The following is a 22,872-nucleotide window of genomic DNA, read 5'->3' on the forward strand; positions in this document are numbered from 1 at the left end:
ATAGTGGAAACAACTGCCACAGAGCAGAATAAAGAAAAAAGAATGAAAAAAAAGGAGGACAGTCTCAGAGACCTCTGGGATAACACTAAGTGCACCAACATTTGAATTATAGGCATCCCAGAAAAAGAAGAAAAAAAGAAAGGGTCTGAGAAAATATTTGAAAAGATTATAGTCAAAAATTTACCCAACATGGGAAAGGAAATAGTCAAGTCCAGGAAATGCAGAGAGTCCCATAAAAGAAAAGCCCAAGGATAAACATGCCAAGACACATATTATTCAAACTAAAAAAAATTAAACACAAAGAAAAAATACTGAAAGCAGCAAGGGAAAAGCAACAAATAGCATACAAGGGAATCCCCACAAGGTTAACAGCTGACCTTTCAGCAGAAACTCTACAGCCAAGAAGGAAGAGGCAAGATATATTTAAAGTGATGAAAGGGAAAAACCTACAACCAAGATTACTCTACCCAGCAAGGATCTCATTCAGATCTGATGGAGAAATCAAAAGCTTTACAGACAAGCAAAAGTTAAGAGAATTCAGCACCACCAAACCAGCTTTACAACAAATGCTAAAGGAACTTATCTAGTCAGGAAACACAAGAGAAGGAAAAGACGTACAAAAACAAATCCAAAACAAATAAGAAACTGGAATAGGAACATACATATCAATAATTACGTTAAATGCAAATGGATTAAATGATCCCACCAAAAGACACAGACTGGCTGAATGGATACAAAAAACAAGACCCATATATATGCTGCCTACAAGAGACCCACTTCAAACCTAGGGACACATACAGATTGAAAGTGAGGGGATGGAAAAAGATATTCCATGCAAAAGGAAATCAAAAGAAAGCTGGAGTAGCAATACTCATATCAGACAATATAGACTTTAAAATAAGACAATTATAAGAGACAAAGAAGGACACTACATAATGATCAAGGGATCAATCCAAGAAGAATATATAACAATTGTAAATATTTATGTACCCAAAATAGGAGCAGTTCAATCCATAAAGCAAATGCTAAGAACCATAAAAGGGGAAATCGACAGTAATACAAAAAATAGTAGGGGATGGTAACACCTCATTTACACCAATGGACAGATCATCCAAACAGAAAATAAATAAGAAAACACAAGCTTTAAATGACACATTCGACCAGATGGACTTAATTGATATTTATAGGACATTCCATGCAAAAACAACAGAATACACTTTCTTCTCAAGTGCACACAGAACATTCTCCAGGATAGATCACTTCTTGGGTCACAAATCAAACCTCGGTAAACTTAAGAAAATTGAAATCATATCAACCATCTTTTCTGACCACAACATTATGTGATTAGATATCAATTACAGGAAAAAAACCCTGTAAAAATACAAACACATGGAGGCTAAACAATACACTACAAAATAACCAAGAGATCACTGAAGAAATCAAAGAGGAAATGAAAAAATACCCCAAAACAAAGGACAATGAAAACATGACAACCCAAAACCTCTGGGATGCAGTAAAAGCAGTTCTAAGAGGGAGGTTTATAGCAATACAAGCCTACTGCAAGAAACAAGAAAAATCTCAAATAAACAACAAAATTTACACCTAAATCAATTAGAGAAAGAAGAACAAAAAAAAACCCCAAAGTTAGCGGAAGGAAATAAATCATAAAGATCAGATCAGAAATAAATGAAAAAGAAATGAAGGAAACAATTGAAAAGATCAATAAAACTAAAAGCTGTTTCTTTGAGAAGATAAGCAAAATTGAAAAACCATTAGCCAAGCTCATCAAGAAAAACAAGGGAGAAGACTCAAATCAATAGAATTAGAAATGAAAAAGAAGTAACAACTGACACTGCAGAAATACAAAGGATCATGAGAGACTACTACAAGCAACTCTATGCCAATAAAATGGACAACCTGGAAGAAATGGACAGATTCTTAGAAGTGCACAAACTGCCGAGACTGAACCAGGAAGAAATAGAAAATATGAACAGACAAATCACAAGCACTGAAATTGAAACTGTGACTAAAAATTTTCCACCAAACAAAAGCTCAGGAACAGATGGCTTCTCAGGTGAATTCTTCCAAACATTTACAGAAGAGCTAATACCTATCCTTCTGAAACTCTTCCAAAATATAGCAGAGGGAGGAACACTACCAAACTCATTCTATGAGGCCACCATCACCCTGATACCAAAACCAGACAAAGATGCTCACAAAAAAAGAAAACTAGAGATCAATATCACTGATGAGCATAGATGCAAAAATCCTCAACAAAATACTAGGAAACAGAAGCCAACAGCACAATAAAAGGTTCATACACCACGATCAAGTGAGGTTTATCCCAGGAATGCAAGGATTCTTCAATATATGCAAATCAATCAGTGTGATACACCATATCAACAAATTGAAGGATAAAACCATATGATAATCTCAATAGATGCAGTAAAAACTTTTGACAAAATTCAACACCCATTTATAATAAAAATTCTCCAGAAAGTGGGCATGGAGGGAACCTACCTCAACATAATAGTAGCCGTATCTGACAAACTATCAGCCAACATCATTCTCAATGTTGAAAAACTGAAAGCATTTCCACTAAGATCAGCAACCAGACAAGGGTGTCCACCCTCACCACTATTATTCAACATAATTTTTGAAGTTTTAGCAATGGCAATCAGAGAAGAAAAAGAAATAAAAGGAATCTAAATTGGAAAAGAATAAGTATAACTGTGATTGTTTGCAGATGACATGATACTATACTTAGAAAATCTTAAAGATGCCATCAGAAAACTACTAGAGCTAATCAATGAACTTGATAAAGTATCAGGATACAAAATTAATGCACAGAAATCTCTTGCATTCCTATACACTAACAACCAAAAATCAGAAAGAGAAATTAAGGAATCACTCCCATTTACCTTTGCAACATAAAGAATAAAATACCTAGGAATAGACCTACCTAAGGAGGCAAAAGACCTGTATGCAGAAAACTATAAGACCCTGCTGAAAGAAATCACCAATGACACAGATGGAGAGATACACCATGTTCTTGGATTGGAAGAATCAACATTGTGAAAATGACTACACTACCCAAAGCAATCTATAGATTTAATGCAATCCCTATCAAATTACCAATGGCATTTTTCACAGAACTAGAACAAGAAATTTTACAATTTGTATGGAAACACAAAAGACCCCTAGTAGCCAAAGCAATCTAGAGAAAGAAAAACGGAGCTAGAGGAATCAGGCTCCCTGACTTCAGACTATAGTACACACAGTAATCATGGCCATATGCTATTTGCACAAAAACAGAAATATAGATCAATGGAACAGGATAGAAAGCCCAGAGGTAAAGCCATACACATGTGGTCACGTTATTTTTGATAAAGGAGGCAAGAATATACAGTGGAGAAAATACAGCTTCTTCAATAAGTGGTGCTGCGAAACCTGGACAGCTACATGTAAAGGAATGAAATTAGAACACTCCCTAACACCATACACAAAAATAAGCTCAAAATGGATTAACATCCTAAATATAAGGCCAGACATTATAAAACTCTTAGAGGAAAACATAGGCAGAACACTCTATGACATAGATCACAGCAAGATCCTTTTTGACCCACCTCCTAGAGAAATGGAAATAAAAACAAAAATAAACAAATGGGACCTAATGAAACTTAAAAGCTTTTGCACAGCAAAGGAAACTATAAACAAGACCGAAGGACAACCCTCAGAATGGGAGAACATTTTTGCAAATGAAGCAACTGACAAAGGATTAACCTCCAAAATTACAAGCAGCTCATGCAGCTCAACATCAAAAAAACAAACAACGCAATCCAAAAATGGGAAGAAGACCTAAATAGACATTTCTCCAAAGAAGATATACAGATTGCCAACAAACACATGAAAAGATGCTCAACATCACTCTACATTAGAGAAATGCAAATCAAAACCACAATGATGTATTACCTCACAGAGGTCAGAATGGCTATCATCAAAAAATCTTCAAACAGTAAATGCTGGAGAGGGTGTGGAGAAAAGGGGTCCCTCTTGCATTGTTGGTGGGAATGTAAATTGATACAGCCAATATGGAGAACAGTATGGAGGTTCCTTAAAGAACTAAATATAGAACAACCATATGACCCCACAGTCCCACTACTGGGCATATACCCTTAGAAATCCATAATTCAAAAAGAGGCATGTACCACAGTGTTCATTGCAGCACTATTTACATTAGCCAGACACGGAAGCAACCTAAATGTCCATCAACATATGAATAGATTAAGAATATGTGGCACATATATACAATGGAATATTACTCAGCCATAAACAAGAATGAAATTGAGTTATTTGTAGTAAGGTGGATTGGCCTGTAGTCTGTCATACAGAGTAAAGTAAGTCAGAAAAAGAAAAACAAATACCATATGCTAACACATATATATGTAATCTAAAATAAATGGTACTGATGTGGCAGGGCAGGAATAAAGATGCAGAAGTAGAGATAGACTTGAGGACACAGAGGGGGATTGGGAAGCTAGGATGAAGTGAGAGAGTAGCATTGACATATATACACTACCAAATATAAAATGGATGGCCAGAGGGAAGCTGCTGCATAGCACAGGGAGATCAGTTCAATGCTTTTTGATGACCTTGAAGGGTGGAATATGGAGGGCAAAGCGAGGCTCAAGAGGGAGAGGATATGGGCATATATGTATACATATAGCTGATTCCCTTTGTTGTACAACAGAAACTATCACAACATTGTAAAGCAGTTATACTCCCATAAAGATGTAAAAAATTTAAAAAAAATTAAAAAAATAAAAAGTCTTGGCCAAATCCAAGATCAACCAGATTATATTCTACATTATTTTCTAAGAGTTTTATAGTAAATGTAATGTAAAATTTTACATTTAGGTCTATGCTTCACTTTGAGTTGTTTTTTGTGAATGGTGTAAGGTTTGTGTCTAGTTTTTTTGTTTGTTTGTTTGCTTGTGGATATTTAGTTGTTCTAGAACAATTTGTTGAGAAGACTATTATTTTCCCATTGTGTTACTTTTGTTTGTTTGTTTGTTTGTGTCAAAGATCAGTTGACTATATTTATGTGAATTTATTTCAGGGATCTCTGTCTATTCTTTCACCAGTACTACAGTGTCTTGATGACTACAGTATTGCAGTAAGATTTGAAATTTGGTAACGTCAGTCCTCTGACTTTCTCTTCTCCTTCAGTAATCTGTTGGCTATTCCAGATCTTATGCATTTTCATATGACCTTCAGAATCAGTTCGTCAATATCCACAAAATAACTGGCTGGGAATATTTTAATTGGAATGTCTATGTTTGTTTGCTTCCTTACTTTATGTTCTTTATTCCCCCCTCTCTCATTATCAGGAAGGTGAGTGATAGATCAAAAGGAGATCAGTCAGGGAAAGTAAAGAAAATTACATTCTTAAGAACATTTGGATGATTGTGTCTAGATTGCTCCTCTGCTGTACAAGTATTGCTAAATTATAGGTGAGAGATGATCAATTACCATAAAGCTTCTTAGAGAAGAATGTATACTTCAGTATTTATGTGTATGTTTTAAAATGCTGCTATAAAAATACAACTGCTATTTAAGAGGGACAGAATCAATATACCAGTTTTAGATTAGCTCATTTGGCAAAAAGAAATTATATCAAAAATTATATCAATATAGAATTTATTTTTAATTAGAAGTGATCTTTTTCATACATTGCTCTCTGATTCTACCTTATTTTATGCTATGGAAGATTAGTTCTGGAGTTCTTCCACACCTCTAATGAGATCCCATATTACATTTAATGAAAATATTTGGGCAAATATAAAATACATGGACATATTTTATTGTAATACCTATTTCTTACCTTTTGGGTAGTATTTATCGGTAGATAATTTTAATTTTGCAAATCTCTGTTTTCTTAAATTTTTTCTTTCATTGAAGCTCTTGGCAGTGCTGTTAGTATTATTTTGTTGTTTCTGTTTCCTGTTTGTCATTTGAATTTTGAATAAAGATGGTATGATTAATTAGAGTATTCTCAATTACATCTGATATGGATGACCAAATATATATCAATCAAATACAACTAGTTGCTTGTATGCTTGTACAGAATTTTAAACTTTAAATTTTTTATCACCAAAAAACTAGCTCTTTTTGCATCATATAAATTCAGTTGATAAAATAACATGTACACACTACTATATTTAAAATAGATAAACAAGAAGGATCTAGTGTATAGCACAGGGAACTCTGCTCAATATTCTATAATAACCTAAATGGGAAAATAATTTGAAAAAGAATAGGTACATGTATATGTATAACTAAATCATTTTGCTGTAAACCTGAAAATAACATAACATTGTTAATCAACTATACTCCAGTATAAAATAAAAATTAAAAAAAAAGTAGATTGCATTCATGTTGACAAAGGTTAAATATTTGTTAAGAATTGGCCGGAAGAAAACAATGGCCCTTGTTTTCTGCATTTTTTAAGCTAATATCCAATATTGTCTTACTTTTAGTCAGGCTAACCTCTGTTTCAAATGAATGAAAACAAAATAAAAAACAAAACATATTTTTTAAATCCAGAGCTACAACGTAATGGAATTGTAACCTAAATATAAAAATAATTTCCACATCTGCATCTGATGCTAAGAATGTATATTATAAATATTCTCAATGTTACATAATGGATTTTGCAACTACATAAATTTTATTTCCCAAATTATTTTTGTTATTTTCTCCATTAAGCACACATTGATTTCTGTTTAGAAGGTGGAAGCTTGAAAGTGTGTAGACTTTAATATAATGCATTATATCTCTGTATGGCTTTATAATTTTTAAACAATTAATAAATTAGATTAAATGATAGCAACAACTGCTGACTCATGTTGTTCTACATTAGAATGAATGGATAATTGTCAGCACTATCCTTTGAAGGACTTGGAAAGAGTTCTATATTGGAATCTCATCTTCTCATCTTGTACTTTAAAAATAGAGGACTTGTGGTTTATGGAACCTAACATGTTAAAACAATCATAAGGGAATACTGATTTGTATGGAGGATGAAGCAATTTGAAATAGTTATAAACTATTTTATTTTGTAGAAGCAGACTCAAGTGTCATGACATTTCTGTTAAGGCTAAATCTCCAATTTTGAATCTACTAATTTTGCACATCAGGCTAACTTTATGCATTGTCTGCAATTTGACTACATGCTTCTAAATAAGTCTTCCACTGAGTTGATATAATTAAGTAAGAAACGAAAAAAATTAACTTATAATTAAAGGTATGATTTTTTAATGTTTTTGATGGATAGAGGAGAGGTCAGATTTTTAGTCATGTGCATTCTATTAAAAGAAGACTTTAAAGACATAATTCTGTACTTGTTGTGACATTCTGTAAAATCAGAAAATATTTCTATACTCTAGTTTAACCCTTAAGGGTCAAGTGCATGGTCAAAAGAACGTCAGTTCATGTCAATGTTAATGATATAAATGTCTCCTACTTCACTTTTTAGTGTTTTCAGGGTTTTTTTTTTTTTTTTTTGGATTGGAGGGGAGCTTCAAATATATGCTTTATATGCATTCCAGCAAAACTTGTGTGACCAAGTGATGCACAAACATTGTTTTCCAACTGCTCAGTCTTCTTCACTTGCAAATATTCAAACACAGAGATGTAACTTGGTATCCTAAAACTACCTCAACACTTAGACATTTAGTTGCTAGTTTATTAGTGTTTTTAAAGGATCAAAAGTGTTAATTTATTAGAGAGAAATGTATTTAATTCTATAATACATCATACTTAAATTATATGAACAGTCAATAAGAGTAGAAGGAGTATGAGTGAGTAACCTTGAATTTAGCATTACAAGCATGCAATATATTTTTACTTTAATATGACTAATTCTCAGACATAATAAAAACAAACAAAACTCTCGGTAGCTGAACTAAAAGTTCAGGGTTTCAAAAATTGGCTATTTGGCTTAGAAATGGAATGTAATTGAACCTTCTGTTTCAAAGAAATGTAAAACTAATGTTGGGTGAGAAGAACCATGGCCTCTCCACTCACAACATGAGCTTAACTCTGAGTAACCAGCCACAGCAGACTATTGCTAGAGGACACTAAGAACATAAAGTGACTCCCACACAATTGACACAGGTGTCCAAGAGCCACTGAAATTTGAATGTACAGCAAAAACACCAACAAAAACCCTCCAGCACTCCAGATTTCACACAAAGAAAAGTATCAGCAGACCTACTGCTGGAAGAACTTGAAGCCTGTCGTTCCATGAAGGTAGCCATTGCAACAATAAAACCCAAACTGAGCTCAACTCTGGATAAGATTAAATCAATCTGCCCCAACCCTCCTCCTTGGATCTGCACATATGTGCACACACATACACACACTAAAGACACTAAAAGACTTGACAAATAAAAACACATTACTTTTCATTAAGTTGTTAAACAGATATACTTGTAACAGCAGGATGATATGACATGTTTTTTTAACACAATAACATTTAATGTTTGAGCATATGTTATGCGAGCATACTTTTTGGCTTTTGTTCCATGTGTACTCTTGCACATGTTATGGGCAACTCTGGAATTCAGGAAGTAATATGGCACCGATACTTAGCATGTGATTAAGGTAATAGAGTATGGCAGTTATTCACAAATTTTAATAGGCATCAAAATCAGTTGAAGAGCATATTAGAAATGCAAATTGCAAAGTACTATTTCAGAAATTTAGTTTGTGTAAGCTATATGCTAAGAGTCAGGGATATGTTTTTCTCTCTCTTAACTCCAGTGTATAGAATTGTGTTTTATGCTCACTTCATGGAATACTGTCATCACAGCCCTATGTTTGTTAAAAGATAATTTTAGCAGGTTTTATTCTTCATCCTTCTCCAACTTATTTTTCCTCTCCCATAGACATACACTTTTATGTATTTGATATATGTCTTTCCAATCCATCTTGCATACCATCTCTATATTTATATCTAGATAGTAAATAAACAGATAGATCTGTGGAAATATAAAGTTTTGTTTTTATGTGTTTTTTAAATATGGTATTCTGCTTTATTTTATGTCTTACTTCTTCACTGCATATAATTCTAAAACTTATGCATGATTTATTGTGTAATTTTAGTTTAAAGTGCATTACAATCCATTGTATATACATTTCATGCATTCATTCCACTATAGATGGGCACCTAGGTTGTCTCCAACTCTCTGTTACCACAAGTTAAACTAATGAACAAACTAAAACATAGCTCCTTATGCACCTGGCAAAAGTTTATTTTATTTATTTTTTAATATATTCCCCAGTCATGGAATTGCTCAAACATAAGCATCTTCAATTTTACTAAATATTGCTATAGTGCCTCAAAACATCCACAGCAGCTTAAATTCCCACTGACTATATATGAGGGTTTATGGTTCCCCAGATTCCTACCAACATTTCAAATTATTTGATCCTCTAGTTTTGCCCTCTAATAATTCTAAGGTGACATGTTAGTGACACTTCATTTTTAATCTCTCTAATTACTGTTGAGGTTGTGAAAACTTAATAAACAAAAGACTTAATTAGAGTCAGGTGACCAGAAGGGAGAGCTCTCACACCATGTGATGATTGCAGAGCCCAACAAAAAGAAGAAAGACTCCTCTTCTTTCCTGGCAAGGACTCAGCCAATAAAAAGCCATGGACGCCTTGTAAACTATAACTCCCCCAACTTCTTATTTCTCTCTATAAAAGTGTTCTCCCTCCTTGCTCTGCAAGGACTTGCACTGACTCTATATGGTTGCAGACTCCTAAATAGCAGTTCTCTGTTGATGCAGAACAAGCCCATTTTTCCTGGAGAAAAATCTTTCAGTCTATTTTTTTTATGTCAATATTTTGGTGGCCTATACGGGGACCAGAGAAGACCCTTGAAGGCTCCATGGCTGGTGAGCAAACAGGTGCAAAACCCAAAATTGGCGGCAGCAGAATGGTCAGTTGAGTCTCCCAGCCACGTCTAGGAAAAGTCGGTGTGAGGCTGTGGCGTGTGGGCTCCAGGAACAGCCGAGGCGGCGCAGTCAGTTGGAGCTCGGGTCCTAAGACCAGAGCGTCGACACCACCCAACCGGTGGGCACCTCGGGGTGAAGCTAGGCTCAGGGAGGCTCTGCTGAGCACCTGGGGCTGGCACTACGCACAGACCATGTTCCTGGTGTGCCTGACTTCCCAGCTGCTCAGGGCTGTTCCCTGGGCAGGCTGCAGTGGGCCCTGGCCTGTCTTTGGGGTGCTGGGAAGGCATGACTGCAGGCCTCGCTACAGTACACAAACAACAGGCCCAAGTGGGGTTGCCTCCCTCCCTGGCAGGTGGGTCCACATGTAGCTTGAGAAGATGCGTGTCCCCAGGAAGATGTCCATCAGACCCCTGGAGAGCTGGCTGACCGTTCGCTACCTCCTGCCCAGACTGGACGCTGGGCCCCCAGGGACTGTGTCTCTAGCTCAACTCTATGAGTGTCCACCAGCCAGGTGGGGGAAGGGGTCGAGCAGAGTGGTAAGGAGGTCTGGGATGCACCCCAGATACAGTGCAAAAATGTGCTCAAGATCCACTGGCAGAAGTGGAATCATCACAAGTAACACAAGCTGGTCAAGAGGACCCGGTTCCTGTGGCAGAAAGTCAGGGAAGGACACCTGAACCGAAAGCAGATGAAGTTGGAGAGACACCTGAGGTGCATCTGGCAGGAGGCGGGACTGAAGGAAGCCCCCAGGTTGGCAGACACCCAAGATCTACCTGAAGGGCAAATGAGCCTTGTGTGTCTCTCCCCCAGCCCTGTTACTGCTGATGACCCATTGTAATAAATATTCAGAGAACTCAGCTTAAAAAAAAAAACCAAAAAAAACCCCCAAAATTGAACTCCAATAGCTCACTGCTTTTCTTGCCAACTTCGGAGTTTGAAGGTATGTCTTTCTACTGTGTCTGAGCTCATGCCTTCTATGCATTTGAAGCTTTCCAGGATTTATTCAGGGTCTATTTAAAGGTTTCTTTTTTTTTTTTTCTGGTTAAGACTGTTCTGTATTGAAGTACTCATATGGCACTTTGGTCTGATCTAGAGATCAGACTGTTTTAACTGAAACTGGCCAGCCCCTGGCCCATTCCCTTTGGAAACAGGCTGTTTCTCCTAAAACTGGCTAGCCTTCAACCCTTTCTTTTAGGAAAAGGGGTTGTTACACAAAACTGTACCAGTTTGTCAGCATTAGGCCTATTCTTTTGGATTAGGGACTGTCCTATGGAAATGGGCTGGAAAGCCTTTGGCCTGGCTCCTCTGAGACCAAGCTGTTTTCTTAGAACTGGTAGGTATTATGTTTGCAGGCTGTTTGAGGTACAAGCTGTTTGAATTGAGCTGTTTAAGCTGTTTGAAAATTATTCTTTTATTCTAAAGGAAATGAGATTCCAGTCATCTAAATATTTTGAGGATGCACCCCCTATAGGGCTTCCAGACAATTTTATGTTTAAAAACCATGGCCTTTCCTCATGTGCTTTCTAACTAAATGAACCAACCTGACCAAAGGCAATTTACAATACCAATGGCCATTATGGAGAACTTTCAAAATCGCCAAACTTAAGTTCCTTAAAACCAAATTGGACTACAACAGCTCAAAAGTTTCCAAAACTGAGTGACTGCTTATTTCTATTGTTATTTTGAGGTTTTCCAATATTACCAAAAGTCTATAATTCCCTTTCTGCAAAATACGATTTTAAAATTAACCGAGGCAGGGCTTCACTGGTGGTGCAGTTTTAAAAATCCACCCACCAATGCAGGGGACATGAGTTCCAGCCCTGGTACAGGAACACCCCACATGTCACACAGCAACTAAGGCCGTGTGCCACAACTACTAAGCCTGCATTCTAGAGCCTGCAAGCCACAACTACTGAGCCCACGTGCCACAACTACTAAAGCCCGCATGCCTAGAGCCTGTGCTCTGCAACAAGAGAAGTCACCGCAAAGAGAAGCCCACGCACCGTGACGAAGAGTAGCCCCTGCTCGCCGCAACTAGAGAAAGCCCACATGCAGCAACATAGACCCAACGCAGCCAAAAAAATTAAATAAATAAATTTATTAAAAAATAATAATCACTTATTAAAAAGAATAAAGTAAAATAAAAATAACTGAAGCAAACATATAAATGAAGAAAGATAGAATGGCTCTGAAAACCTCAGGCTCTTATTCCATGGCTTTTTTTGTCTCAGGCTCTGACTCTGGTACCATCTTGACTTTCTCTTTCAGTTTTTGTGGCCTAACTCTACACCCAGCATCATCTTCCTCCTTCCCTTCCTCCTCTATACCCTTAGTTTCCCCAATACTAATTCTCTCACTAAATTTCTTTTCTCTGAAACTCTCCCCACTTCCTTTTCCTCTGACTTTATCGGAACCTGTTCCTTAAAAATTAAGCTTTCTGATGATTCAGACGCTAAACCCTTAATTTCCTATATCCCTGGTCTAAAGCTGAACTGTGAGCCATAGTCAAAGATCTTCCCAAAGTAATCAAAATCCTCACAGATTTGCTGAGGAATTTAATATAGTCATTCAAACTTATCAACATGGTTTCTCTGACTTATATCAGCTAGTTTATATGTTTTGTATTATATACCTAATACAAAGGTCAGGGCAAGCATTGTATGAAAACCACTAATTGGAAAAATCTTGAAAGCTCTCTAGAATTACAAACAGGAAACCAGCCCACTATCTTATTATATGACCAGGCTTGAGCAATTGCTAGTTGACTTCATCAAGTAATTTCTAGGGCTTTTCCAAAGCCTGCTGATTGGAACAAAATTTGGACTTGCACACAAAAATCTGATGAACCTGTTTATGAATATTACAATCAAATTCACATTGTGTTTTAAGAAAATTCTGGTCATCCTTCAGATGCTGATTCCACCCAGGTGGTTTTTAGCTCTATGTTTATTAAAGGGCTGAACCAGGACCTTTCCTTTCTAGTAAAAAGGCCTGGGATAGGATGGGAAACTATGTCCACTCCTGATTTAGTTAATCTGACAAACCAGCTCTCTTGCACTCTAGATGAATTACCTACAAGGAAGACCACCAAAATGATTAGTCTTCAACTCCAGCAAATGAAGACTCATAAACAAAACCCAAAACCTCCCAGTTTCAGCTATTATTGCAAACAGCCAGGATATTGGGACCAAGATTGTTACAAATTTAAGTGCTTTAGGCATCTTCAGCCCTCTAACCAGCCTTTCCAATGTTCTCCCAATTTTCAATGGTGTGGCTTCAAGGAACTACAGGAACACTTCCAAATCCTCCCTCTTAATTGGCTTGGAAAAATGTTACTCCAGATTGGGGATTAATCACTTCCAGTCCTAACTGACACCAGAGCCATACTCTTGGTGCTAAAATCCCCTACTAACCCCTGCCTGTGAGTACTAAAATAGTTTAAATAGTGGGAATCTCTGGTGAACCTCAAAAAGTTTCTGTTTCTGAACCTATTCCTTTTTGTTTAGGTCTTTTGAGAGATACACACTTTTTCTCCTTAGTTCCTCCACCCCTATCCATTTCTTAGGCCAAGACTTCTTAAAGTATTATGCCAGGATTTCTTTCTCCTGAAAGAGGGAAATAATGCTAGAACTTGACAATAGTCATCAAAATAACCAACCCGGTGAATTAAATAACTCTTTGACATCTTTTATTTGCTCCATCTCTGATGGTACTAAAGCTGATTCTGGAAAGACTGAATATTTGTCCCTATTGAATAAGCTACCACCTTCCTAATGGGCAAAATCTTCAACCGATATTGGGAAAATTCACAGTGCACCTCTCATCAATATTCAAAAAGACCCCTCAAATCCTCTTCCCAGAATTAATCAATACCCTATAAGTATTCGCAGTTATAAAGCCTATAATAGAAGATTACAAGTCTCAAGGTCTCATTTCCCTTATACTCGTCCCTTTAACACTCCCATTTTACTGGTGAGAAAACCTAAGTGCTGAAGGTGGAGGTTTGTCCAGGACCTCCAGGCAATAAACCACATTGTTATCCTTGACATCCTGTTGCTCCTAACATACATTACTAACATCCATTCTCATCAGAATTAAATTCATTACTGTAATTAATTTATGCAGAACATTCTTTAGTATTCCAGATAATGAAGCTAGCCAATGCCTTTTTGCCTTCACTCAGGAAAACAAACAAACAAACAAAAAACAATTCACCTTGATATTAATGCTTCAGAGTTTTACTGAGAAACCTTATTTCTCCCAAATACTGAATGATGATCTACTAAAATAAAGTTCCCTAGATTTTCTACATTGTTACAACATGTAGATTATTTGCTCCTTTGATTCTTTGCTCACCTTCTTAAGCCTCCTCAAAGGAGACATCCACAGGACACCATCTACTTGCTAAATAAAGCATTTAGCCTTAGAGGGACATAAGGTCGCCAAAGAAAACTTGAAGCTTGCTCAAACCCAGTTTTGATACCTAGGTATCTAATATCAGAACAAGGGCTACATTTAGATCCAGATAGACTTCATGGTATCCCAAGGGTCTCAAAACCCAAAACTAAGCACTAACTGCAAAATTTCCTTAAGCTAGTTATTTTTTTGCCAGAGTTGGATTCCAAATTTCTCTCTTATGGTCAAACTTCTGTATATTTTATTCAACAATAACAACCCCCACTCAACTGTATGGGAAGAACTGGATGACATAGCCTTCAAGGCCTTAAAGGAGAGTTTTATAAACCCACATGCTCTTGGGCATCCCAATGATCAGATTTCCTTTCTCCCTTTTGTATGTGAAAAGAAAGAGAATGCCCTTTGAGCTACTTACCCCAAAACACGGGGACCTGTAGGATATTATAGCCATCAACTGGACCCTGTAGCATGGGGAAAACCCCTTACCTTAGAGCCATAAAGGCCACTGAGATCATTGTTTTGGGATCCCCTTTAACCATTTTTGTATCTCATATAGTAGAATTTCTCCTGACTTTTCATCACACTCAACATATCTCAGTCAGCAGCCTTACCTCTTATGAAGTCCTTTTGTTAACTGTTCCTCACATAACTCTTTTAAATTGTAATAACCTTAATCCTGTTACTCTTCTCCCCTCTGTCGCCAATGGAGATCCTCACAACTGCTTCATGTTGATGGATGACCTCTTGGATTCTTGTAATGATCTATAGGAAATTTGTTTGGGTAACATTGACTTCTTTTGGTTCACTGATGATTCTTATTTTAAAGGTGACAAAGGCATATATTGTGCTGGGTGTGCTATTGTAGCTCCTTTGATGTTGTTCAGGCAGCATCTTTACCTATGGCTACTTCAGACCAACAGGCTGAATTATAGGCTTTTACACAGGTTTGTACTATAGCCAAAAAGAAAACTGCAAATATTTATACTGATAGTAGATATGTTTTTGGAGTAGCTCAATATTTGTGGGTGCTGTGAATGCAAAATGACCTCCTTATTCACAGTGGAAATAAAATTTGAAATGCCCCCTATGTTCAGGAATGTTTGAATGTAATATTTTTACCTGCTGCTTTGTTATTATTAAGATTCCAGGGCATGATAAACTTGACTCTCTGGAAGCTAAGGAAAATCACCTTGCTGACATTTATGCAAGGAATGCTAGCCTTTAAGGGACCAAAAGCAGCCAAATCTCTGTCTTAGTTCAAAGGGATATTTTCCCAAATGATAACAGAAAAACTCGGTAGAGAACCCCAACAATTGGCCTCAGGAAAGTAAAAACAAGATTCAAAATTCAACAATTGTTGGTTTAATAAAAAGAGGAAGCTCTGGATCAAATAAGAGCCCAGTTTTGCTGGAGACTCTAAAATCCCCACTCCTCACCACTGTACATGTAATAAACCATTGGTCTACTAACAAAATAATAATCTTAAAGAATATTGGTGGGGAAACATTAACAAGGCCACAAAAATTGCCTACTTTACTTGTCCCACTTATCCAAAATTTAAACCAGGGAAGCCAGTTTGTACTGCTCCTGGACATTTTAAACTGTCTAATGGACAATTCAAGGTCTGGCAACTAGATTTCATACAACTTCCTTCATCTCATCGTTATAAATAAGTTTTAGTCATTGGTTTGTATGTTTTCACACTGGACCGAAGCCTTCCCATATAGACAAACTACTGCCTTTTTCTGTTGCTTAAGTTCTCTTGGGAAAGATTGTCCCTACCTGAGAAACTCCTCTCAAACTTTAGAGTGATCAAAGAACCCATTTTACTGTCCAGGTATTTTGATAAGTCTTTTCCCTTTACCCAGTTTTACAACATTTCACTGCACTTACCAACTTCAATCCTCTGGTTTAGTCAAATGCACTAGTGGCATATTAAGACTCTAGTGGCAAAATTTTTATCCTCCAAATACATTGGCTGAAAGTATTTCTATTGGTTTACTAAATCTTAGATTCACCCCTTCTGAAACTCATAAACTCTCACCCTTTTAGACAGTCACAGGAAGCCCAATGCACTTGGCTCCTGCTGCTTTTGCCACACAACTGACTAAAGGAGAGATACTCCAATATTTTGAAGCCTTAATTTCTTTTATTAAAAATAACCATGTTTTGTTAGAGCAATCTTTTAACAGTCCATTCTTGGGAGATAAAGAACTTAAACATCTCATCTTGCATCTGGGATATTTTGTCTGTTGGAAAAGAAACCGTCAGAAGAACTCTTTTCAAACTCTCTGGAAAGGCCCCTCTCAGGTATTGCTAAACTACCCTTGTGCCACGAAACTTCAAGGAATAGACTCTTGGATTCACATGACACACCTGCACATCATCTGGTGACCTGAAAGTAAAGATTTCCCAGAGTTGAAGCAGATGATATCTCATGAGATAACTTTCTTAAAATATCTGCATCAGGCATGTTGGAAGTTTGTAGCCAAACTTTGATGGTGGCATAACCCTTCAGATGATCTATAATTTTGATAACGTATAGGCTTTAAATGAAAAGTGCCTGAGAGTTCTCCCTCCTATTCTTCCTTGTTACTCAAATGTGACCTTAATAAGTTTCCATTCTGTATACTTTCCCTCTAATTTGAGACACTACACACAGGAAAGGTCCTTTCTGACACTGAGGAACAAAAAAGAAACAGCCACTGAAACTACAAAGCTGACTATTGATCAGTGATGATTTCAGAGAAATCTTGATGAAAAGGGAGGAATGTAAATCAATCAATCAATCAATCAATCAATAAATAAATATAAATCTCAATTTAAATAGAGTCAGGAGACCAGAAAGGGAAGCTTTCACACACTGTGACAATAGCAGAGCCCAAGAGAAAGAAGAAAGATTTAATCTCTTTCTTGGAAAGAGCTCAGCCAAGGAAAAACCATGAACTCTTTGTTTACTATAGCCCTCCCAACTTCATTTTTCCCTCTTGATCATGGTGTATGATCCTTTTAATGTGCTGTTGGATTCTGTTTGCTAGTATTTTGTTGAGGATTTTTGCATCTATGTTCATCAGTGATATTGGCCTGTAGTTTTCTTTCTTTGTGACATCTTTGTCTGGTTTTGGTATCAGGGTGATGGTGGCCTCGTAGAATGAGTTTGGGAGTGTTCCTCCCTCTGCAATATTTTGGAAGAGTTTGAGAAGGATAGGTGTTAGCTCTTCTCTAAATGTTTGATATAATTCACCTGTGAAGCCATCTGGTCCTGGGCTTTTGTTTGTTGAAAGGTTTTTAATCACAGTTTCAATTTCAGTGCTTGTGATTTGTCTGTTCATATTTTCTATTTCTTTCTGGTTCAGTCTCGGCAGTTTGTGCATTTCTAAGAATCTGTCCATTTCTTCCAGGTTGTCCATTTTATTGGCATAGAGATGCTTGTAGTAATCTCTCATGATCTTTTGTATTTCTGCAGTGTCAGTGGTTACTTCTCCTTTTTCATTTCTAATTCTATTGATTTGAGTCTTCTCCCTTTTTCTCTTGATGAGTCTGCCTAATGGTTTATCAATTTTGTTTATCTTCTCAAAGAACCAGCTTTTAGTTTCATTGATTTTTGCTATTGTTTCCTTCATTTCTTTTTCATTTATTTCTGACCTCATCTTTATAATTTCTTTCCTTCTGCTGGCTTTGGGTTTTTTTGTTCTTCTTTCTCTAATTGCTTTAGGTGCAAGGTTAGGTTGTTTATTCGAGGTGTTTCCTGTTTCTTGAGGTAGGCTTGTATTGCTATAAACTTCCCTCTTAGCACTGCTTTTGCTGCGTCCCATAGGTTTTGGGATGTCGTATCTCCATTGTCATTTGTTTCTAGGTATTTTTTGATTTCCCATTTGATTTCTTCAGTGATCACTTCGTTATTAAGTAGTGTATTGTGTAGCCTCCATGTGTTTGTATTTTTTACAGATATTTTCCTGTAATTGATATCTAGTCTCATAGCGTTGTGGTCGGAAAAGATACTTGATACGATTTCAATTTTCTTAAATTTACCAAGGCTTGATTTGTGACCCAAGATATGATCTATCCTGGAGAATGTTCCATGAGCACTTGAGAAAAATGTGTATTCTGTTGTTTTTGGGTGGAATGTCCTATAAATATCAATTAAGTCCATCTTGTTTAATGTATCATTTAAAGCTTGTGTTTCCTTATTTATTTTCATTTTGGATGATCTGTCCATTGGTGAAAGTGGGGTGTTAAAGTCCCCTACTATGATTGTGTTGCTGTCGATTTCCCCTTTTATGGCTGTTAGTATTTGCCTTATGTATTGAGGTGCTCCTATGTTGGGTGCATAAATATTTACAATTGTTATACCTTCCTCTTGGATCGATCCCTTGATCATTATATAGTGCCCTTCTTTGTCTCTTGTAATAGTCTTTATTTTAAACTCTATTTTGTCTGATATGAGAATTGCTACTCCAGCTTTCTTTTGATTTCCATTTGCATGGAATATCTTTTTCCATTGCCTCACTTTCAGTCTGTATGTGTCTCTAGGTCTGAAGTGGGTCTCTTGTAGACAGCATATATATGGGTCTTGTTTTTGTATCCATTCAGCCAGCCTGTGTCTTTTGGTGGGAGAATTTAATCCATTTACATTCAAGGTAATTATCGATATGTATGTACCTATTCCCATTTTCTTAAATGTTTTGGGTTTATTATTGTAGGTGTTTTCCTTCTCTTGTGTTTCTTGCCTAGAGAAGTTCCTTTAGCATTTGTTGTAAAGCTGGTTTGGTGGTGCTGAACTCTCTCAGCTTTTGCTTGTCTGTAAAGGTTTTAATTTCTCCATCACATCTGAATGAGATCCTTGCTGGGTAGAGTAATCTTGGCTGTAGGTTTTTCTCCTTCATGACTTTAAGTATATCCTGCCACTCCCTTCTGGCTTGCAGAGTTTCTGCTGAAAGATCAGATGTTAACCTTATGGGGATTCCCTTGTGTGTTATTTGTTGTTTTTCCCTTGCTTCTTTTAATATGTTTTCCTTATATTTAATTTTTGACAGTTTGATTAATATGTGTCTTGGCGTGTTTCTCCTTGGGTTTATCCTGTATGGGACTCTCTGTGCTTCCAGGACTTGATTAACCATTTCCTTTCCCATATTAGGGAAGTTTTCCACTATAATCTCTTCAAATATTTTCTCAGTCCCTTTCTTTTTCTCTTCTTCTTCTGGGACCCCTATAATTCGAATGTTGGTGTGTTTAATGTTGTCCCAGAGGTCTCTGAGACTGTCCTCAGTTCTTTTCATTCTTTTTTCTTTATCCTGCTCTGCAGTAGTTATTTCCACCATTTTATCTTCCAGGTCACTTATCCTTTCTTCTGCCTCAGTTATTCTGCTATTGATCCCATCTAGAGTATTTTTAATTTCATTTATTGTGTTTTTCATCATTGCTTGGTTCCTCTTTAGTTCTTCTACGTCCTTGTTAAATGTTTCTTGCATTTTGTCTATTCTATTTCCAAGATTTTGGATCATCCTTACTATCATTATTCTGAATTCTTTTTCAGGTAGACTACCTATTTCCTCTTCATTTGTTCAGTCTGGTGTGTTTTGACCCTGCTCCTTCATCTGCTGTGTGTTTTTCTGTCGTCTCATTTTGCTTATCTTAGTTTGTTTGGGGTCTCCTTTTCACAGGCTGCAGGTTGAAAACTTTTTATTTTTGAAAACTTTTGAGTTACTGTCTTGTGTCTAGTTATTTCTACTTGAAAGACTTTGTATAACATTTTTTTGTACAAGAGGTCCAGTATTATTTTGTTGTTTGCTTGTTTAACCAGCACTTCAAAGATATCATTTCACTGCTTTCTGGCCTGTCATGTTTCTAATAAGAAATAGACTGATAATCTTATTTAGGGTCTGTTGTATGTGGCAAGTCACTTTTGTCTTTCTACTTTCAAGATTCTCTCTTTGTCTTTTAATAGCTTTGTTATATATAGTGTGTCTCCATGTGTGACTTCTGGGTTTTTTCTACTTTGAATTAATTGAGCTTCTTGTAATTTGTACATTCAAGTCTTTTCTCATATTTGAGTTGTTTTTGGTTATTATGTCTTCAAATCACTCTCTGTCCCTATCTTTCTTCTGGTGCCCCAATAATGCATATGTATATTGATTGGTTTAATGGTGTTTTATAAGTCCTTCAGGATCTGTTTACTAGTCTTTATTGTTTTACTTTTTGCCCCTCACACCCAATACTTTAAATGACCTGTCTTCAAGTTTGATGATTTATTTTTCTGCCCCTTTGAGCTTGTTTTTGAACACCTATAGTAAATTCTTCAACTCAGTTATTGTGTTTTTCATCTCCAGAATTTCTGTATGGTTCTTTTTAATAATTTCTATCTCATTGATATTCTCATTTTGTTTATATATTATTTTCCTGATTTTGTTTAGCTGTCCATCTCTGTTCTCATTTAGCTCAATAAGCATATTTAAGATGGTTGTTTTAAAATATTTTTCAAGTAAGTCCGAGATCTGTGTTTCTTTACAGGTAGTTACTGAAGATTTATCTTCTTTCTTTGAATGGATCATGTTTTCCTTTTTTTTATACCTTCTGATCTTTTGCTGAAAATTGGGCATTTAAAAAGACACCCACCTTTCAAAGTCTGTGGATTGGCTTCATGTAGAATACATTTAATAATCAGACTGGTGTAAAGGTTCAAGGTTCTCTTTGACCTTTCCATGGCGTACATCATCCCTGGGACTATGCATGTGCTTTTATCTCCTTAATTCCTCCATAAACATGACTGTTTTTAAGTGTCTTAATTTCCCCTAAGTGTTTCACTCCTGCTCATTCTTGAAAACTTAGACATTCTATTGTATTCTCTGCTCATAAATTCTTATTCCCTCATATTTTCAAGTCTGCAGTTCTCTTGCATCTCTTTTACATTATGATACCTACTACTGTGTTCAGTGGCCTCAATCCAATAACCAAACTATGACATCATTTCCACCTGCATTCCTCATCAGGTGAGACAGGAACACATCCCTTGGGAAACCCCAAGAGAAATCAGAAGATTGCAAGCAAATTCTCTTTCCCTTCCATTCCAAAGGAAGAAACAGGAATTGGTTGACTTCTTCTTTATTGTGATGCACTGTTCCAGGGAGGCAGTAGAGCAAGGGTAAGTAAAAGCACAGTGATAATTTCTACCATTTTGAGTGTGGCTTTTTTTTGGTTAGGTGTTAACTTGGTTGTTGCATATTCTTAACTAGTTTCTAGAGTTCCCACAGAGCCATTTTGCTCTGCATGTTGTTGTTTATTTTGTGTTTTCATGAGGAAATGTGGTCTTGGAGTTTCCTAGTCTGCCATCTTGCTGACACTGTTCTCTGTGGGTTTTTTAATAGATGTTTTTTTGAAGTTGAGAAAGCTTCCCTTTACAATTAGTTTGCTAAAAGTTTTTATCATAAATGGTTTGGACTTTGTCAATTACTTTTTCTGCATCTATTTATATGATCATAAAATTTTCCTTCACTAGCCTATTGATGAGATGGATTACATAAACTCTTTTTTGAATGTTAAACCAGTGTGTATACCTGCAACAAATCCTACCTGGTTATGCAGAATGATTATTTTTATATGTTTTAGAATTCAAATTGCTAGTATTTTGTTGAGGATTTTTGGATAATTGTTCATGACAGATATCAGTATGTAGTTTTCCTTTCTTGTAATGTTTGCCTGGTTTTGATATTAGTGTAATGCTTGCCTTGTAGAATGAGATAGGAAGTATGCCCTCTGCTTCTTTTATTTTTCAAGAAATTGTAGAGAATTGGTTTAATTCATTCCCTAGGTACTTGGTATAATTCATCAATGAAGCCATCTGGCCCTGGTTTCCTCTGTTTTGGAAAGTTGTTAATTATGGATTCATTTATTTAATAAATATAGGCATATTCATATTATCTAGTTCTCCTTGTGTGAGTTTTGGTAGATTGTGTGTTTCAAGGAGTTCATTTTTTTTATCTAGTTGTCAAATTTGTGGGCATAGAATTGTTTTTAATATTCCATTATTATCCATTTAATGTCCATGGGATCAGTAGTGATGTTCCCTCTTTATTCTTTACTATTAATAATTTGTGTCTGCTCTCTTTTTTTATTTGTTATCCTGGCTAGAGGTTGATTAATTTTATTACCTTTTCAAATTACCAGTTTTTTGTTGTTGCTGATTTCCCCTTATTGATTATCCTGTTTTCAATTTTATTGATTTCTTCTAAAATTTTTATTTTTAAAATTTCTTTGGCTTACTTTGGATTTAATTTTCTCTTCTCTTTCTAGTTTCCTAAGGTGGAAACTTAGATTATTGATTTTACATTTTTCTTCACTTCTAGTATATGTATTCAATGCTATGTATTTCTCTCTAAGCACTACTTTCATTGCATTCTGCAAATTTTGATAAGTTGTATTTTAATTTTTATTT

General features: G+C 36.1%; 2 long non-coding RNA genes and 1 pseudogene across 3 annotated transcripts in view; all 3 read left to right on the top strand.

Annotated features, from left to right (window-relative positions):
* LOC309653145 overlaps positions 1–22,872 on the top strand; it is an 823,893-nt gene that overhangs the window by 155,333 nt on the left and 645,688 nt on the right. The gene's annotated exons all lie outside the window — the stretch shown is intronic.
* LOC309653144 overlaps positions 1–22,872 on the top strand; it is a 59,499-nt gene that overhangs the window by 17,791 nt on the left and 18,836 nt on the right. The gene's annotated exons all lie outside the window — the stretch shown is intronic.
* The window catches only part of LOC309653092 (small ribosomal subunit protein mS38 pseudogene), a 426,376-nt pseudogene continuing 404,409 nt past the window's right edge, over positions 906–22,872 (top strand). Inside the window, exon 1 of the transcript XR_014268771.1 lies at positions 906–18,413. The product of XR_014268771.1 is annotated as a small ribosomal subunit protein mS38 pseudogene (transcript). The remainder of the gene's footprint in view (positions 18,414–22,872) is intronic.

The sequence above is a fragment of the Balaenoptera physalus genome (assembly GCF_965194825.1).
Source record: "Balaenoptera physalus genome assembly, chromosome: X".
NCBI lineage: Eukaryota > Metazoa > Chordata > Mammalia > Artiodactyla > Balaenopteridae > Balaenoptera > Balaenoptera physalus.